Raw genomic sequence first — 21,348 nt, 5'->3', positions numbered from 1 at the left:
AATTTGGAGCAGCCCTTCTTACCCCAGGAGTTTGGCACAATCATCTTTCTATATACCACATCACTCACACCAACAAAAGGGTGGAATTTCGAACGGATCTCTCGTCTACAGATGATTTGCAGCAAGTTTAAGTGGAACCCCAGCACTTCTCAGTTTCTCATCTCTCCCAGGCTGACCACACCCCCCTCACCTTCTCTCTCTCTATCTCCTCTTCACCTCTTCCCACCACCCAGTCCACCCCACCAAAGCCCCAGAGCCATACCACCTTCCTCTTTGATAGAGACTACACTGACGCCTACACCACCAGCCTCAAGAAGTTGCTCCCATCCATTTCCTACTTCAGTTCACTGAACACAAACCACAACCAAATACGAGATGTGCTTTCCATTGTCTTTGTGGAGGCATCCTTTGATTCCTCCCCGCACTGTACTCGTCAACACGGCATAGACCTCCCCTTGGCTCCTACCCAATGAACCGTTGGTTCAACAACGAATGCAAATCCCTTCACAAACAACTTCATCTCACCCTCATGCATGACCCATCTTTCTCCCCTTGCCTCCACTAAACTTATCGTCAACTCTTTCATCATAAAAAGCAAACCTTTATCTCCCAAAGGAGATGGGAACTTTGAGGCCCTCTACCACTACTAAAATCCTTATGGCATACTCTTTTTCCTAGACACCACACCATCCTGCCTAACCTTGACCTCCAATCCTTGTTCTCCAACACAACCTCCCATTATAACAATCCTGGACAACCTACTAACTGCATCCCCTCCCCACCCTCCTCATGCCACCTTTTCTCTGAGAGGGACATCAAGAGAGCAGTCAGCGCTATGAGTACCAACAGAAGGGAAATACCTTAAACATTGCCTCCAATCTCTTGAGTTCAATATTGCCCAATTTCATTCAGAGTACCATTCCAATTTCATTCATAGTACCTTTCCAATTTCATTCAGAGTACCATTGGCGTAAAACAAGGATGCCCCCTCTTGCCAAACCTCTACGAGATCTATATTTATGAGTTGGAGTCTTTCCTACATTAACATCTCCAAGAGGGGGATGGCTATCTTCTACACTAAGTGTTGATTTCACTCCTTTTCACCAATGACTTGGTCTTGTTAGCCTCTACCCTTGAGGAATGGCAGAGATAGATCAACGCACTGTCCATTTTTTGTGGCCTTCAACAATTGACAATCAACCAAGTAAAACCAAGGTTTTGGTCTTCAATGCATCAAAGAGATATCTTACAAACTTACATTTCTACTATCGAGGTGTTGAGATTGAGATCACCACAACTTTCACCTACCTAGGGCTATAGTTCACAAGGCTATAACATTGGCATATATGAGACACTACTGGCAGCCATCATCAAACTATATGATTCAATTTTGGGACACATCAAGATGACACATGACCTTTCTGACTTCAACCAAAATACCATTGGGATAAAATAGGGGTGCCCCCTCTCACCGACCCTCTTTAGGATCTATATTGACGAGATAAATTCCTTTCACAAACATATCCATAAGGGTGATGGTTGCCTTTTACATCAGGTGTTGATCTCCCTGGTCCTGTTCACTGATGTCATTGGTCTTGTTGGCCTCTACTCTTAAGGGCTTACAAAGAAATATCAACGCACTAGCCAGTTTTTGTGACCTCTGACAGTTGATAGTCAAAGTAGGTAAAACCAAAGGTTTTGATCTTCAATGCATCAAAGAACTCTCTTATAGATTTACATTTCTACCATTGAGGGATAGAGATTAAGGTTGTGGAAGCTTACACTTACCAAGTAGTACAATTCACATGGCCTCATTTTTGTTTGTGGTAGGCCCTCCAATATTGGCTTCGTAAAGGGTATGGTCCTTGGCCCTCATCAAGAGATGATGCTTCCAACGACAGTTTCAAGACCTCTCAACCAAACTCTATATTATGTAAGAGAATATCAAATCCATAGTTCTCTATGGCTCCAAGATCTAGGGACCAAGCTTGTTGCAGACATACTAGACTAGACTATAGAGAGTACATACCTTGTTTCTCATGCGCAACGTCTGATGTAATCAAGCGGTCCCTCAACCCATCATTCAAGAAAAGTTTGGCATCCACCCTTTCCACCTTAAGGTCATTTTCCACTTGGATTATTTTCTTCATACAGTCTAACCTCTTGAAGACTCTGCCACTTAGCGAGACAGGTATCCCTACCTTCCAATTTGTTCCTCATAAGATTTCGCCTCAAACACTTCCCTAGGCCAAGCATGAGCTTGGTTCTCAGAGGCATCCCAAGCTTCTTTAGACGAATAGTATCCCCCCCCCCTGGAGCACCTTCCCCCATTCAAATTCTCCCTTGAAACCCCACACCATCTCTTGCCAAATAGAAAGGTTTTGAACTAGGCTATTTGAGAGCATATCGACAGATTGTATATTCAAGTCACTTTCATCTCACCCCTGACGAACCTTGACTCGAAGATGTCTTTCTAATTTCTATCTACAACACTTTTTGGAGTTGCGTGATGGCATGATCATTTAGGGCACTTGTACATGTGGACATTGGATGCACTCAGCGAGGATCCCTTTAGGACACCTCCCAGTCAACTCCCATAGACTCTAGATAGAGAAAAATCACCATATACCACAATCTTATAGGATCTACCAAACATGTCACCTTGAAGAATTGGAGAAAGCACCTCATTTTTCGATATCCCCTATACTATGAGATCAAAGGACATTATCACTACCTCTATAGGGAATTAAGAGGCTCCCTAACTACTTTCTTTCAGTACCTAGATCAGAGATGCTTAGCCCTCTTCATCAAGGAGACTTTAACTCAAATATCTTAGCTCTTGCATGCCATGCCCCACAATGGGATGACCAAACCAATTACCTCATGTAAAAATTTCTCATTTCCCACCCGGGTTTTCAGTTTCACCTTATTTCTCCCATATAGTTAAAAGCCCTTTCCCATATCCATACATTCAACAACTGAAAAAATAAATTTTTGCTGAAAACACAAATTCTGGAAATTTTACAGAATGTTGGAAAATGCAGAAATAAAAAAATCAGCAGGTACAAACAGCCATTTAACACATTTAAACACAGTAATTTTTTGTCAATGTGACCCTGGAAAAACCCCCTACAATTCTTGGGGAAAACCAGTTCAAGAGTGTTGGGTCCCTATAATACTAGTGATTACCCCATTACTATTGTAGTTATACCCCTTATTTATATTGTTGTACCTCCATTACCCCCATATTGTTATTAATGTGCCCATAGAATCCCTCTATTGTTATTTTTGTGGCTTTATATTATTATTGTTAGGTCGGTTGGATTATATTGTGACTCCATAGACTCCTATATATAGAAAGGAGGTTTTGTCATTTGTATCATCCAAGAATTGTTCATTTATGTAATGTAAAGGAGGTAGCCCTCTCGAAGAGGCTGAATTCTAAGGCGTGGATCTCTCTTTTCTATCTTTTTGTGAGCTAGTTTCATAACAGAGAGCTCTTTCTTATTTCTGGAAAATGCTTTTTACAGTGAGAAATATTCAACAAAAAAATCAGCAAGCAAATTTTACAACTTATCTCGTTTTCCGTGCCTCACAGCCAACTGGAAAAACTAGCAACAACAAAACAGAACAGCAATAAATGTTGTACGGCCTCCTCGATTTTTGTGCCAAATTTGTTGTACGGCCTCCTCGATTTTCGTGCCCAACTGCTATACGGTTGTCCTAGAAAATCGTGCCCAACTTGCTGTACGATTTTCCTACAAAATCGTGCCCAACTTGTTGTATGGTTTTCCTAGAAAATCATGCCCAACTGCTGTATGGCCTCCACAAATAAACTGTTGTACGGATTTCTAGAAAATCGTTCCAAATATTTGCCTTTCACTGTGTGCTCACTCAGTTGTACGGATTTGCTAAATTGCTGCCTTGGAATGTGTGCCAAGCTGCTGCCTACTTCTCCTCCCTGTCCAGAAATCTCCTTTGCTCTCTTGCTCTCTCCCTCTCAATCTTCTCATGAAAGAATGAATGACCTTTTCCTCCTCTTCCTCCTTTAATCTAACCCTAAGTGGCTTTTGGGTGATCCCTAAATCCAATGGCTGAAATAGATTGAAATCTAGGGTTGAGATTAAATGCTCATTTAAATCTCACTTTCTATTTTTTAATTCACCCCACTTTAATAAAGACCCACTTAGTCATTTATTTCCAAAGTCACTTTTCCTTTCTAATTTTACATTGACTTTATTAAAGTCACTTTAAAATTAGACTTTAGTAACTTTATCACTTAAAGTCACTTTTAAATTAGATTTGACTTTATAAAAATTATAAAGTCACTTTAGGAGAAAAATTAAATTCTTTTTGGACACTTTTCCCTAGGCCAAAGATCAAAGCCTTAGGGAACCACTTGTCCTCCGGCACCAAATTTCAACACTCCCTCTTACCAAGGAAGGTGTTCCTCACCACACCCATCTTGTCTCTGAAGTAGTCATGCTTGCCCCGTGGTAAGGCTTTGGTAAGAATATCTGCAACCTGCTCATCAGTGGGAATATACTCAAGCTTCACAGCTCCCTTCTGAACATAGTCTTTGATGAAATGATATTTAATCCCGATATGCTTTGACCTGTCATGAAATACAGGATTCTCCGTGAGTTTAATGCAACTCTGATTATCACAATAAATCACCGAAGGTCTCAACAGCTGACCAAATAAGCCAAACAACATCTTGCGAAGCCAGATGGCCTCACAACTAGCTAGACTGGCTGCCATATACTCTGCTTCCGCTGAACTCAATGCTATTGACTGCTGCTTCCGGCTAAACCATGACACTACTGCCGAACCCAACCCAAAACAGCACCCTAAAGTGCTCTTCTTATCAGAAGCACAACCTGCCCAATCAGAATCAATATAACCTGCCAATCTCACTCCATCCCCCTGCCTATAGTCCAGACCATAATCCACTGTCCCCTGCAAGTACTGCAAAATGTGTTTTGCAGCCACCCAGTGAACCTTCCTAGGCTCACACATAAACTGGCTCATCGTGTTGACTGCAAAACAAATATCTGGTCTAGTGTTGACCAAATACATCAAGGAACCAATCAGTTGCCTGTACAAAGTGGGATCCACCAACTCGGAATCCGAAGCATGAAGCTTCTTCCAGTTGGTGATCATTGGTGTCGACATGGGTTTACAATCCTCCATGTGGAATCTACCAAGGATGCCCACAATATACTTCCCCTGCCCCAGGAAGAAATGCCCCTCCTCCTGCCACACCTCCAAACCCAAAAAGTAATGCATCAAGCCGATGTCCTTCATCTCAAACTCTGCCACAAGATCTCTCTTGCAGTGCTCTATGAGTCTCTCTGCACCTGTAATGAACAAGTCATCCACATACAGTACCAGAATGAGAGGCTCCTCACCTATCACAATAAAGTAAAGGTTCGGATCTACCTCACTCTTTGTGAAACCCATCCCCTGCAAGTATGTATCTATCCTAGAGTACCAAGCTCTGGGAGCTTACTTCAGGCCATAAAGGGCCTTCTTCAATCTGCACACATGGGACTCCTTCCCATGCACCTCAAAGCCCTGTGGCTGCTCAATGTACACCTCCTCCTGTATGAAGCCATTGACAAATGCAGTCTTCACATCCATCTGGTGGATCTTCCAACCCATCTCTGCTGCTATCGATATAATGGAGCGGATCGAAGTATATCGAGCCACGGGAGCGAAGGTCTCCTCATAATCAACTCCCTCTACCTGCGAGAACCCTCTAGCCACAAACCTCGCTTTGAATTTCTCAATGCTGCCATCTGCAGCATGCTTTACCTTGTAAAGCCATCTGGAAGTAACCACGGATTTGCCCTCAAGCCTCGGCACCACCTCCCAAACATCATTCTTCATGATAGAAGAATACTCCTCCTACATGGCCTCTCTCCAGACTTGTTGGCTAGCCGCCTCCTCATAGCTAGATGGCTCAGAGTCAAGGATGCTGGTATCCATTGCCATATACAAAACCTCTCAGGTGGTCTACTCTCTCTGACCGACCTCTTAGGCTCAGCGACAGATGTGGCATCTCTCAAGGTGTCCTGAAGCCACTTGGGCTTCCTCTTCCCTGAGTGCACTTCTCTCATAGGAGAATGAAACTCCTCCTCCCCATCATCATCAGGAGCCTGAACTCCTGATTGTCTGTCTACTGTCCTCCTGCCTGCACCTGAACCTGTAGAAGCTGAGGTACCGTGTGAACTGTCCATCAGTGGACTCCCTAGTGAACTGCTCTGCATGTTGCCCGGAGCACCACCCCTCTGGCTCGATGAGCCACTGCTCACTGACAGACCTAACATCCTCATAGATGTACCTCCGGATCCTCCTGATCCTTGCCCACTGGATCCCTGCGACTGACTCAACTGCTGCTGAGGGTCTGGCTGATCCCGATACTCTAACTCTCGTGACCTCCTAAAGGCCCTGTCCTCCTCGAACTTCACAACCCGCCTGACAACAACTTTCCTCTGTGCGGGAATGTAAATCCGAAAGGCCTTTGATGTCTCACTGTAGCCCACAAAGATACCCTTCTCTGCGGTGGGCTCTAGTTTGGTCCTCTTCCCCTTGGGTATGTAGGAGTATGTAATGCATCCAAAGATACGAAGATGACCAATATCAGGCTTCTTCCCAGAAAAAGCCTCCTCCGGAGTCATGTTCCCCAAGGCACGATGCGGACTCCTGTTCTGCAAATAAACAGCTGTGTTGCAGGCCTCTGCCCACAAGAACAATGGCAACCCCTGATCATGTAACATGGCTTTGGCAGCCCCTACGATGGATCTGTTCTTCCTCTCCACAACCCCGTTCTGCTGGGGGTTGTAAGAAACAGTGAACTCCCTCCTAATGCTTGCCTCCGCACAATAGTCAACAAACTCTCCAAGGGTGTACTCTCCCCCATTGTCCGACCTCAGGGACTTGATCTTCCGACCTGTTTGTGTCTCCACAAGAGCTCTAAACTCCTGAAACCGCTTGAAGACCTCACTCTTGGTCTTCAATAAATAAATCCAGGTCCTCCTGGAGTGATCATCAATGAATAAAACATAGTATTCATATCCACTCAAGGAAACATGAGACATCCGATCGCTCACATCAGAATGAATCAAATCAAGTATCCCAGTCGCTCTGCTGTCACTGTTGGGAAAAGGGGATTTGGCAAACCCTCCCATCGCACATCCTCTACAACTATCAAAGTGATCAGTACTGAAATCTGGCACACCTATAGTGATCTCCCGCAAGGTCCTCAAGGCTCCTGATACATATGTCCCATCCTGCGGTGCCAAATCTCACACAGCTCATAACTGCTAGCTCTGCTGTTGGTACTACTGCTCAATGCCAAAAGGGACTGGAATGCAAACTTGTACACCTTTGCATGGCGTACACCTATCACTCTCGCTGAATCAGCTGGAGTGCCCCTGGGATACATCAACACTTGTCCTCCCCTGAACAGTACCTCATATCCTCTGTCCTCCAAAGCTGAGACAGATATGAGGTTCTTCCTCATCCCTGGCACATAAAGAACATCTGACACCTTCAGGGGAGGTTTGGACTCCCTCTGAAATGTCAGTGTTCCTACCCTGACTGCTCTAACAACTCTGTCATCATCGAGTACTACCTCTATATCAATGCCACTCTTTGAAAGCTCTGAGAAGTACTCACGGACTCCTGTCATGTGACGTGAAGCCCCACTATCCACATACCAGATACCCGAAAATGCTCCGCTAATCGAGGGAAAAGCATGCTCCCTCTGAACATGTGTGGCAGGTGTCCTGCACTAGAGGACTCATACGCAGTGAACCCAAACTCCCGATCAAAACGAACTGCAAAGTCCTCAACCTCTGCTGAAGCTGCCACGCTCTGGTTCTTCCCCTTCTTCTTCTTCTTCTCCGGACACACAACCGCATAGTGTCCCATCTTTTGACAATTCCAACACTTCACCTTGGAATAGTCCTTCTGTGTGTTACCCTGTTTACCTTTACCTTTGCCTTTGCCCCCACCATTGCTTGTGGAAGCCTGCCTTTTCCCTTTGCCTTTCTTGCCTCCTGCCGACAGTGCTACATCCTCATCCTGCTCATCTGGCTTGGCTGCCCCAAGCTGACCTTTCCTGATCTCTGTCTAAATGCAATCATCCCAAAACCTCTCCCATGTGGGAAGGGTCTCACGTGCACAAACCCCATAAGCAAAGTTCATCCATGAACGGGGGAGGCCATTCACTGCAATCCGCACCAACTCAGTGGATGGAATGTCCTCTCCAACCACTGCCAACTCATCTCTCACATTAGTAATCTTTGTGAGATATCCAGCTGCACTATCATTACCCATCTTAATAGTCTTCAGCTTCTCCTTCAAGACCATTTTTCGGTTCTCATTGGTACTCTGGTAGAGATTGGACAATGTTGTCCACATCTCATGGGCATTTCTCTTTCCTCTCACGAGGAATGCAATGGTTTTTGACTCCGTCTAGAATCAGTCTCTTACCCTTGTTCTTTTTATTATACTCAGCCAACTGAGTAGCATCAATGGGCACAACAACAGGGTTCTGTGTGGTATGCACCATGATGTTCCAGACTTCTGCCTCCTCAAAGATACTCTGCATTCTCTCCTTCCAAATGTTGTAATTGCTATGCCCATCCAACCTATCCTCCACCCTCAATCCCAATGACATCCTGTTGTCCTAAAACTGAAAAATAGCACTGTTGTAGTAAAGATAAAACTGATGTTTGTGAAAAATCAGCTTGCTGGAATTTTCTGAGTGAAAAATTAGCAGGCTGTAATTTTCCTCCTTGCTGTCCCAAACTGCACTTCAGCACTCAAGCTCTGATACCATGTAAAAATTTCTCATTTCCCACCCCGGTTTTCAGTTTCACCTTATTTCTCCCATATAGTTAAATGCCCTTTCCCATATCCATACATTCAACAACTGAAAAACAAAAAAAAATAAAAAATAAAATAAAATAAAAATAAAAATAAATAAAATTAAAAATTTGTTGAAAACACAAATTCTAGAAATTTTACAGAATGTTGGAAAACGCAAAAATAAAAAAATCAGCAGGTACAAACAGCCATTTAACACATTTAAACACAGTAATTTTTTGTCAAGGTGACCCTGGAAAAACCCCCTACAACTCTTGGGGAAAACCGGTACGAGAGCTCTTTCTTATTTCTGGAAAATGCTTTTTACAGTGAGAAATATTCAGCAAAAAAATCAACAAACAAATTTTACAACTTATCTCGTTTTCCGTGCCTCAGCCAACTGGAAAAACTAGCAACAGAAAAACAGAACAGCAATAAATGTTGTACGGCCTCCTCGATTTTTGTGCCCAACTGCTGTATGGTTTTCCTATAAAATCATGCCCAACTTGCTGTACGGTTTTCCTAGAAAATCATGCCCAACTTGCTGTACGATTTTCCTAGAAAATCGTGCCCAGCTTGCTATACAGTTTTCCTAGAAAATCGTGCCCAACTGTTGTACGAACTCCACAAATAAACTGTTGTATGGATTTCTAGAAAATCGTGCCAAATATTTGCCTTTCACTGTGTGCTCACTCAGTTGTACGGATTTACTAAACTGCTGCCTTGGAATGTGTGCCAAGCTGCTGCCTCCTTCTCCTCCCTGTCCAGAAATCTCCCTTGCTCTCTTGCTCTCTCTCTCTCAATCTGCTCATGAAAGAATGAATGACCTTTTCCTCCTTTTCCTCCTTTAATCTAACCCTAGGTGACTTTTGGGTGATCCCTAAATCCAATGGCTGAAATAGATTGAGATCTAGCGCTGAGATTAAATGCTCATTTAAATTTCACTTTCTATTTTTTAATTCACCCCACTTTAATAAAGACCCACTTAGTCATTTATTTCCAAAGTCACTTTTCCTTTCTAATTTTACATTGACTTTAATAAAGTCACTTTAAAATTAGACTTTAGTAACTTTATCACTTAAAGTCACTTTTAAATTAGATTTGACTTTATAAAAATTATAAAGTCACTTTAGGAGAAAAATTAAATTCTTTTTAGACACTTTTCCCTAGGCCAAAGATCAAAGCCTTAGGGAACCACCTGTCCTCCGGTACCAAATTTCAACACCTCATACTTCCCAGATGATCTATCAAATTACAACAATAAACAAGCAAAGTTCTAGAGCACACCAAATAGCAAGATGATGAGACCTTGGGTTTCTCCTCAACCTTCCCCTCTGGGAGACAACCTGACATTACTAATATTGGTTCGAAGGTGTCTACCCGTACATTAGGCCACACATCCTCAAAGCATTAGAGAGATTATCTCCAAATGTGTCCATGGTTGAACACAACCTACCTATCAATCTACGTCCCAAATTCAGAGGAGTAATCAAAGATCCATTCGCAGTTTAATTCTTCCAACCTTGGATGTTGAGATTATCCCATATTTGTACCATTTCTCCCCCACGATCGTGCAGTCACGCTTATCTATGGTTTCAGAAAACTTTGAAAGCGAGCCAGTGTCCAATTAACCCCCCTTTCCCTCAACCATATGACTAAGGAGAACTTGACATCATTGGCCCCATTGTTCAATCTCCCTCTTTCACTCTTTGACAAGTTCTTGGGTTGGGTTGTCCACCTTTCTAGTCATGGACAAACTCACTTAGTGTTTTATACCATCATTCCATTGTCATGGTTTTATACATATGTTTTAATAGTATACTTATGTAGGTTTCTTTCTTTGCATTGTTTTTTTCATTTCCTAGTTGTGCTCGCACTCCCACATTATACACATACTAGTTGTATTCTTCAATCCCATTGACCTACTTATGTGGTCATTTGTTGGACATTGATAATATTATTTTATCTCTTATAATTCCACTATGGATTGATAAGTTGAGTTACTTTTCTTGGTTGGAATGGTGACATGATGTTATCTCTTTTCATCTATGCTTACAGTGGATCTTGGATTACTCATGGTGAAGTAAGTTCGTTTATGTAATGTACTAGGGTAATTTTGCCCTAGATTTCTTGTAAATTCAAGGTTTTATACACAAGTTTTCTTCTCCACTTTGCAAAAAATAAATAATTTTCATTACAGTAACAATATGTCAAGGTATTACAATTTAACCCAACAAAAGTATTAATAGCGTTGACTGTTCCAATAAGACAACCAATCCAGCGATATGTTAATTCCCAATTCTAGTTTCCAATAGGAGACAACTAATAAATATGTTGATTGAAACAACACTTCAAAATTAGTCCTCTTAAACTAATTACACTAGCTCGCCTCAGTTCTAAGTGTTTCTTTCAAGTCAATTTACTAGAAGATTAGATATGTTCCAATGCAAAACCCATGTGGTGCCAAACTCATGCAGTGCTTAGCACACTTTGATCCGAAAAGTATATTGCCCTAGTCCCGAAGTCTAGCACTAGAATCTTGTTGCAGACTGGTTCAAAATTGCACCGAATGGCAATATGTCCACTTTTAGCTACAATGAAAATTGGTTATACGTTCAACGATTATGTAGACCTTCGTCCACAAACTAAGGTCTCAGACCCTTGCATCCAATCTCCCAAACAGTACCCAGCTGCAGCAAGGGTTTTAGGTTCTTCGTCTTACTTTAGTTAACAATAGCTTCAGTCTCCTTACAAATCACTCGAAGATAAGACCCTTGAAACCCTGTGTATAATTTGATCTTTCAACGGACATTTTTTTCGTTATTGGAAGCCCATACAAAGACAAGTCATCGCTTAAACTTTAAGATTGTAATTTCCAGCTACTGATGCCTTATGATAGTTGTCTTAGAAAATAAGGAACTTCATTCACTTAATGAAACCCTATTTAGTGAACATAAATGCACTATTCACAAGTCTACTACAAATTCACTGCCTTCAATAGAACAATCCCCTGCGGCCAGAACAAGAGACAAACAAGAATAGATTTGTTGCCTTTCACAGACGGTGCTCCTGTGCTCGACATAATAAGGAGAAAAACATGTCAATTAGGGTGGAATCTTTCACCACCGAAATTGACAAGATAGAAGGGGTTTTAAACCCTCAGAGCTAGTGCTCGAAAAAACAGATGAGATGATCCACACTTGATGCTCCAAAATGATTTCACCCCTCATATTTATAGATTTCCTAAAGGGGCTCTTCTTTTAAAATGATTGAGTAATCTTCACTCCAAGCCCCAATTTTGAGTTTTTTTGCCCAACAGCCCCAAAATTTGCCCTACAGAGGGAATTTGTGGGATTTTTCCCCTTTTGGAGGACTGTAGCCTACGGGGATTGATAGGCTACTTCGTCCCATTCATCGTTAATTCATAAAGGACATTAGAGTCCCCCATGCCCAAAATTGCTTGCCCTCAAGCAATTGCCAATTCAGGTGCTACATAATAAGTTCTCCTTCCCATGTTGCATCCTCTTCTGGCAAATTCTTCCACCTAATAAGATATTTTGGAATTACTCTTCCCCTTAACTTCTTTTCCTGCATGGCCAAAATTGTTTCGAGAATTAACCCTAGTTGCCCTTCTTCGTCTAAGGGTGTAAGTTCAATAGATGTGACTAGCTGCCGCACGGCCTTCTTGAGGCATGACACATGAAATAAATTATGGATTATGGCAATGTTGTCTCTTGGAAGTTCTAACTCATGCGCAACTTCGCCAACCTTCCAAAGGACTTTGTATAGCCCATAAAACGTAGGCTTCAACTTTTCAGTGCCACTCTTCTTAAGGGTAGACTACCAATAGGGTTGTGATCTCAAGAAGACAAGGTCCCCTACCTCAAAGTTGTGTTTTGTTTGATGTTGATTCGTGTATAGCTTTTTTCGATTTTGAGCAACATGCATGTTTACCTTGAGTACTCTAAGGATGTTCTGACTTTCCTGTATCCAATCCTTAGCAATAGGCCCGTTGTTGTCTCCAAAAACTTTGTCGATAAAGGATGGTGTGTCATACCCATATAGAGCTTTGAATGGTGACATCTCAATAGATAAGTGGTAGGTGATATTGTAACAATGCTCCCACAACCACTTGATTGATGCTTTCTGTTGACCCGTCACATAGTTGCGTAGGTACCCTTCAATCCACTTATTCACGATTTTTGTCTAACCATCTATCTGTGAATGATAGCAAGTGCTAGGGGTTAATTCAATCCACACCAGCCTAAAGAGTTCCTTCCAAAAGGCACCCATAAACCTGTTATCATGGTCACTAACTATAATCTTTGGCAGTCCATTCAGTCTGAAGACTTCTTGGAAAAACAATTCCACTACTTGTTTGGCCGAATAATCACATGAGATTGCAAAGAAGCGTGCAAATTTGGTCAACTTGTACACCACGGTGTAAATGCAATCTTTACCTTACGCTTTGAGCAACCCTGTAATGAAATCCATCGAAATGCTCTCCCATTTCTGTTTGGGAATAGGTAGAGGTTGGAGAAGATCTGTCGGATGTGTATGCTCACCCTTATTTTGTTGGCATGTCATGCATTCCTTGACGTATTTCATCATATCTTTCTTTAGACCCTTTCAGGAAAACCTTTCCTGAATTTGTCGGTATGTCTTGAAGAAACCCTAATGTCCATTCAATGGGATGTCATGTGTGGCCTCCAAAATCTTCTCTTTGAGCATGGACTTGGGAACCAGGTATATTTTGTCCTTGTAATAAATAACTTCATCAATCAATTTGTGCATGTCGTCTTCAATGATTCGGTCAATAATTATGCAAGAAAACTGGTTCTTGGCATACTCTGCTAAGAGGCATGCCTTCCAATCTTTTGCGAGTTCCATGAGAGCACATGTTGTTGGTTTCCTAGAGAGTGCATAGCCCACAACATTCTTCTTCCCCTTTACATACTCAATGTCAAAATCATAAGCTTGGGTTTTGCTTACCCATTTCTGTTGTTGTTCGTTCAAGTCCCTTTGCCCCAAGAAATGTCATAGGTTGTTGTGGTTTGTCTTGACTACGAATCTATTGCCCACCAAATATTGTCTGAATTTTTCCAACGTGTGCATGACAGCTAGCATCTCCTTGTCATATATGGAGTAAAGTCTTTCTGAATCTTCCAACTTTCGACTTTCAAATCTGATAGGATGACCCCTTTGCCTAAGGACAACACCTATTCCTTCTCCTAGCACATCGCACACCAATATGAATGGTTGCCAAAGTCGGGAAGAGCTAGTACTGGACATGAGCTTATTATTTCTTTGAGCTTGTTGAATGCCTTATCGGATTCCCCTGTACACCTGAATGCTCCCTTTTTGGTTAAGTTCGTCAAAGGTGCACTTAACTGGGAGAACACTCTTAATTCTATTAGGGTTTTAGGTGTAGGCCAATCCATTATTGTCTGGATCTTCTCTTGATGGACGCTTGTGCTAATTATATGTCCCAAATAAAGGATTTCCGTTAATCTAAACTCGCATTTTGACACCTTGGCATAAAGGGACCGTTCCTGCATGATGCTCAAGATTTGATTCAAATGCCCCAAGTGATCATCCCATGTTTTGTTGCAGATGAGAAGATCGTCAAAGAACACCAACAAAAAGTTCCTTAATTGCTTGTTGAAAATATTGTTGATGCATGACTAGATAGTGGTAGGGGCGTTGGTTAGTCCAAATGGCATGACCAAAAATTCGAAGTGTTTGCAGTGACATTTGAACGTTGTTTTTGGCGCGTCTTCTTCTCGAACTCGTATTTGATGATATTTGGATGATAAATCAATCTTTGAAAAGTACATTGCCCCATGGAATTCATCCAACAATTCATCGATCCTGGGAATGGGATACTTGTTTTTGATGGTTTTCTTGTTGAGAGCTCGGTAATCAATACACATTCTCCACATGCCATCCTTCTTCTTCACCAAAACTACAGATGATGCAAATGAGCTTGAGCTGGGTCTGATATGGCCCATGGTTAACAATTCTTGGATGGGTTTTTCTATCTCGTCCTTGAACTTCTTCAGATGTTGGTACGATGTGGTGATCACAGGCTTAGCTCCTTCTTCCAATTCAATAGTATGCTCAAATCCTCATTTAGGAGGCAATCCTGGAGGAATGTCACCAAACATTGGAGCGTGTTTGTCTAGCACTTGTTGAATATCTATCTTGTATTGTGGTTTTTGATTGTCGAGAGCTTTTTGGGTCATAACCTTACATTTTGTTGCGTACGCTATATCCCCAAGCTTGAATAGGGCTTCCATCATCCTGGCTAAAACAACGTATGGGCTGTCATTTGACATGCCTCTTAATATGACCTTACTGCCATTTGGTGCTATAAATTCCTTTTCCCATGCTTGGCAGTCCATCGTGTGCTTTCCCAACAAATACAACCATTGAACCCCCAATGCCATGTTGAGGTCTGCAAGATCTATTACATAGAAATCACTAGTAAAAGTATAGTTACTGAGAGTTACACTCAAACCTGGGATCATTTGTGTGCAATCCAAGTTGTACCCATCCACAACTATCACATCCAAGCCCTCAAACTCTACGGTGGAAAGTCCCCTTTTAGCTAATAAAGCTACATCAATGAAGTTGTGTGTGGCTCCTCCATCAATTAGGGTTGTGATGTGTTGTCCCTTGACGACTCCACTGACCCTGAAGGTTTAATACTTAGGCATACCTGAAAGGGTTGCAATCTTAACATGCGGTTGTTTCTTCTTTTCTCCGTTGGGCCTTTCCTCTTGTGGCGGTTCTTCCTTGGGGTTGTTAGGCTTTTATTCTTCCGTTAATTTTCTTTTGTGGTGGTTTTTCTTCAACATTTGAAGTGGGTTCCTCTCTTTCTTTCTCATCATCAAAGATTACCTTGATGTAGTGGATTTTTCCCTTACCTAAACAGCAATGACTTGGTTCCCATGGCTCCCTACAATTGAAATATAGTTTCTTCCGCTTGAGTTCTCTTCGTGTTTCTTCATCCAACATGTCCTTTCTAGGCCGATCACGTTGAAAGGGCCTCTTCTCCTTATCTTTTGGAGGAATGAAAAGCTTGGATGGAGCCTTAGATTTAGCAGCTGCATCTCCCATGTCTCAAGTCATCTTGATAGCTTCTTGAAGGGTGGCAGGATTGAATGCCTTGACCCACCCTTGTAGGGCTTTAGCTAATGCATAAGTGAAAAGCATAACTAATCACTCTTCAAATATATTTGTCACCATGACTGCGATACATTCAAATTATGAAATAAACTCTTCATGTGACCCTATTTGCTTGAGTAGTGCTAGTTCTCTGAAGTGGATTCCTGGGTTCTTTTGAACGAATCTTTCTATCAGCCTTTGGGTAAAATCTTCATAAGTGATGTTGGCATTTCCCAGAGTTACCAGACCGTGATACCACCACTCGTGCACTTGCCCTCCTAGATGTAATGTGGCAAAGTGGATTTTGTCTGCTTCAGCCATTGGATTGAGCCTGAAGTAGGTGTCAAATTTTTGCACCCAAGCCCTTGTGCATTTAGGTGATCCATCAAATGAGGGTAAAGGAAGTTTACTCACCTTGCATGCCAATTCCCCATTAAGATGCCCCCGAGGTCTATTCATGGACCTGAAGTCGTCGTATTCATTGAAGGTCATAACTGCTCAAGTGTTCTCATCCAATATTGCATAGTCTTGAATATATGTGTTAAGAAGTTGATTTGGATCCACTATTTTTGGGGCTGCCATTCCTTGATTGTTAGTGAAATGGGGAAGTAATGGTCAGATGCTCCTTTTGATATTTGCATGGTTATTAGGAAAACTGGGACTATGATTACCACTACCTTCACTGGTGGTCCTATTGTTGGCAGAAACATTCTGTTGTCCTATAAAATGAGTAATTAGTTGAGCAAGTTGTTGTTGTCATTGAGCCAAAACTTGTGCAATCTCTCGCTGCCCTTAAATCATTTGTTGTCCTTGCTATTGCAATTGCTAGTTCAGTTGGTGTTGTCCATTTAGTAATTCATTCCGCAAAATACCAAGGTCGTGTTCTCCTTGCCCTGCTCTATCCCCCATGGCTGAACAGTGAGTACCTCTATTTTGTCTTACAGTGACATTGCTTTTATCTGCAGGAGGCATGCACAGCTCATATACTCACGGCTGGAAGGATGCTAGCGCTCTTATACCACTGTAATGTACTAGGCTAATTCTGCCCTAGATTTCAAGATTTTATTCACAATTTTTTTCCCTCAACTTTGCAAAAAATAAATAATTTTCATTTCAATAACAATATGGCAAGGTATTACAATTCAGCCCAACAAAAATATTAATTGTGTTGATTGTTCCAATAAGACATCCAATCCAACGATATGTTAATTCCCAATTCTAGATTCCAACAGGAGATGACTAAGAAATACATTAATTATAACACTCCTCCAAAATTAGTCCTCTTAAACTAATTACACTACCTTGCGTCAGTTCTGAGTGTTTCTTTCAAGTCAATTTACTAGACGATTAGATTTGTTGCAATGCAAAACCCATGTGGTGCCAAACCCACACAGTTCTCAGAACACTTCGATCCAAAAAGTATATTGCCCTAGTCTCGAAGTCCGGCTCCAGAATTTCGCTGACCAGAATGGCACTACATCCGTTATTCTGCTACAACAAAAATTTGGTTATATGTTCAACTCTTATCTAGGCCTCTGTCCACAAACTAAGGTCTCAGACCCTTGCATCCAGTCTCCCAAACAATACCCAGTTGCAGCGAGGGTTTTAGGTTCTTCGTCTTACTTTAGTTAATAACAGCTTCGGCCTTCTTAGAAATCACCCAAAGACAAGACCCCCGAAACCCTATGTATAATCCGATCTTTCAACAGAAATTTGTTTTTCTCGTTACCAGAAGCCCATACGAAGGTAGGTCATCGCTCAAACTTTACGATTGTAATTTCCAACTACGAATGCCTTACAATGGTTGTCTTAGAAAATAAGGAACTTTGTTCACTTAACGAAACCCTATCCAGTCAACATAAAAAAACTATTCACAAGTCTGCTACAAATTTGTCGCCTTCAATACAACAGTTACCCTGCAACCAGAACAAGAGACAAACAAGAATAGATTTTGTTGCCTTTCCTAGACGGTGCTCATATGCACATAATAAGGAGAAAAATATGTCAACTAGGGCAGGATATTTCACCACTGAAATTCACAAGATAGAAGGGGTTTTAAACCCTCAGAGCTAGTGCTCAAGAAAACAAATGAGATGATCCACGCTTGATGCTCCAAAACGATTTCACTCCTCATAATTATAGATTTCCTCGAGGGGCTCTTCTTTTAAAATGATTGAGTAATTTCACTCCAAGCCCCAATTTTGGGTTTCTTTGCCCAGCTACCCAAAACTTGCCCAACAAATAAAATTTTTGGGGTTTTTCCCCATTTTGGAGAACTACAGCCTATAGGGATTGATAGGCTACTTTGTCCCATTCGTCCTTAATTCATATAGGACGTTACAGTCTATTTGTTTTATCTTGGTATTATGTTCCATGGGATGAATGTTCATATGCTAAGGTAGTTTATTTGGTATTTGCTTCATTGTTCATTGTTCAGCTAAACCTTTCTTCCAAGAATTTGAAGAAAAGAGAGTTTTTTCTTTCCCTTAATCATCCGAAAATTTTGAGAACCTAGATCTCAAACACTAGTGTAAGTGTTGAAATTCCCTTGCACTCTAGTTTTGGTCTATGACTAGACTAGCACATAAACACACTATCATCGCTAACCAAAACAACTTTGCATAGCAGAAAATATCAGCAATGAAATCAACAATGGTACACAATATATATGGCCCAAATCATGTTTCTCATTAGTCCATCAATAAGAAAACCTTAGGGCTCCCATACCCAGGGTCATGGCCTTTTACAAACATTGATACAAAGCTAATATACAACAAAATACAACTAGGGCTCAAGGCCTTCTCCTTCAGGTACTCAACTACCCATAACAACAAAGGCAAAACAACTTGACTTACATCTTGTATGTTATCCTTTGCAAACAACCCTTTTTATCCTCTTTGCCCTTGATGTACTTGTTAGTTTTTGGTAGCATCGAATGTGCTCTAGCCATGAAAATTGGTGGAGAGGCTAAGGCACAAGAGTTCTAAAGAACCCAAAAACCGTTTGGTGAAATTCCACCCGGATTGTATTTTATTAAAATAATTAATATTTTTAATGGGGTCCTAAGTCCAAACTTAGGAAAATTAAAGCATTAATGGGTATTAATCAAAATATGGGTGAGAATGATCTAGAAAGCGGATCAAGTCAAGTCTTTAATCTTAGTTGTTGATTAGAGACTTAATCTCGGTCGTTGAAGTCTCAACGAGAAAAGTATAAGGAGGCTTGGGGTTCATTTAGAAACACACACAAAGATAGCGAATTTATCTAGACTTCGATTTCTGGGACTAGGAAGCTGAGAAATTCAAACTGAGTGATCATTCTGCAGCAGAGGGGCAGGGATGGTTCAGGAATACTGGACAGAGAGGCAGAGAGCCACTAGTGGAGGCAGTGTAGCATCCAGAGGGACTGAAAATGAGCCAGTCTAGGCCCACGCAATCTTGACGCAGAGCCAGGAGGGCCAGCGCAGAAGTGAGGTTGCCCTCATGCAAAAAGATGGAAACTGTCAGGGAGTTGTCATAACAGCCGAGAGAAGTTGAGGCAGAAGATCCAAGAGGCAGAAGAGAGAGCGCAAAGCTGACGCAGAGCTTGTAAGGCTGATGCAGGGCCAGCGCAGAGATAGTTGGGGTTAGCCAGTTTTGCTGCTGAATCAGTCGGAAACTATCAAGTGAAGTTAGGTAATCTCACTCAGTTTTCTGCCATTATATTTTTCTCTGTCAGTAGTTTTCCAGGAGGGCAACCAGCATTGTATTCAGAACTAATGCTTAATAATATAAAATCCTTAGAGTTGCTGCACCGGTTTTCCCGCATTGGGTTTTTCCGGGGACTATTTTGTCCAAAAATAACTGTCCTATGTATCTTGTTCTTTGCTCAATTTCTTGTTTCATGTAATCAAATTAAATTGGTGTAGGTTGCAGAAGTAATTTACTTCAGTATTTTTTCAGAAAATCACTTGATAATGTATATTAAAATCAAGTAGGAGAAGTAAATTCAATTTTGTTGCAGTAGGGGTTCCTTGAGGATAAGAATTTTCACATCGTATCAGAGCAGTGATTTTGAAACAGGAAGAGCAGATCCAACGCTGAGCAGAGAGGCCAAAAGCTGCATTTGGCAGCAATTCGAATCCCCTTGAATGGATTGTGCAGTCCTTGCCAGGAAGCAGAGATTCCGAGGAAATCTCTCTGACAGAGTCGACAGAGAGTTATGATTTCCGTTCGTGAGCTTGCAAAGGCAGAGGGAGTGACACAGAGCCTCAGCGCAGTGCTTGAAGGGCGCAGTTTCTGCCAGGGCAGAAATTCGTTGGAAAAGAGCAAAGACACATGGTAGGGGAATTTTCTCCTCATAGGAATTTTTCGCCAAAAGTTCGTACTTTTTCACTTGTTAGGCAGTAGATCAGTGTTGCGCAGTGACTAGAGGAGTCAATTCGACAGTTTGGGTGAGATGGAATCACACAAGCTCAAAGATCAAGACAGGTTGGAAGGAGCTTGCAACTATGTCATATGGAAGACCAGAATCTTAGCTATTTTGAAGGAGTATGATCTCGAAGCTTACGTCTAGAGTGTTCTGGTTGTTCCTGCAGACAATGATCAGAAGAAGTACAAGGCCGAGCAGGGAAAGGCCAAGAGGTTCATACTCAATGGAATTCGAGATCATGTAGTCTCACACTTGCAGGGCAAAGATACAGCGCAAGAAATGTGGGAATATTTGTCTTCACTATATGAAGGTTCTTTTGAACAACGAAAGATGTACTTAGAACAAAAGTTGCAATGAACATTGATCCAGAAGGAAGAAGGGGTTAACTCATATCTTCAACGTCTTCAAGACACCAGTGACCAGCTTGTTGCAGTGGGGTCTACTCCTCAGTCTACCGCGATGGTAAGGACGGCCCTGAATGGAGTGTCAGACGAATGGCAAGTCTTCGTCCAAAGTATATTGGGCAAGGAAAGACTACCTTCATGGGACGAGATGTGGGCAGCCCTTCAACAGGAAGAATTAGGGAGGGATTTGGCTAAGGTCAACCTTAATGGCAGCAGTGGGAGTGGCACGAAGACCAAGGAGGAGGAGGACAATGCAGCTCTAGCATCAAAGGAACAACAAAAGCAGAAGCAAAAGGACATTTCGAAGGTGAAATGTTTCAGATGTGGCAAGATGGGCCACTTTCATCCCAGTGTCCTTTGAAGGAAAAGGATAAGGATGAGAAACATGATCCTAAGGTTGCTCCAGCAAAAATTGACGAAGATGAGTTTTCCATGAGTGCCCACGCATCTCTAGGAAGGAGATGGAGCAATATTGAGCTATAGTCGG

The 21,348-nt window shown here is 41.8% G+C and overlaps 1 protein-coding gene across 8 annotated transcripts in view; it reads right to left on the bottom strand.

The window, feature by feature from the left end:
* ILA (putative protein kinase regulator ILITHYIA) overlaps positions 1 to 21,348 on the bottom strand; it is a 356,320-nt gene that overhangs the window by 236,039 nt on the left and 98,933 nt on the right. The gene's annotated exons all lie outside the window — the stretch shown is intronic.

Source organism: Pinus tabuliformis, chromosome 1_2, assembly GCF_031772625.1.
Source record: "Pinus tabuliformis cultivar Carrire ecotype Pingquan chromosome 1_2, CPIR1, whole genome shotgun sequence".
NCBI lineage: Eukaryota > Viridiplantae > Streptophyta > Pinopsida > Pinales > Pinaceae > Pinus > Pinus tabuliformis.
This window is presented reverse-complemented; position numbering and strand designations above follow the sequence as displayed.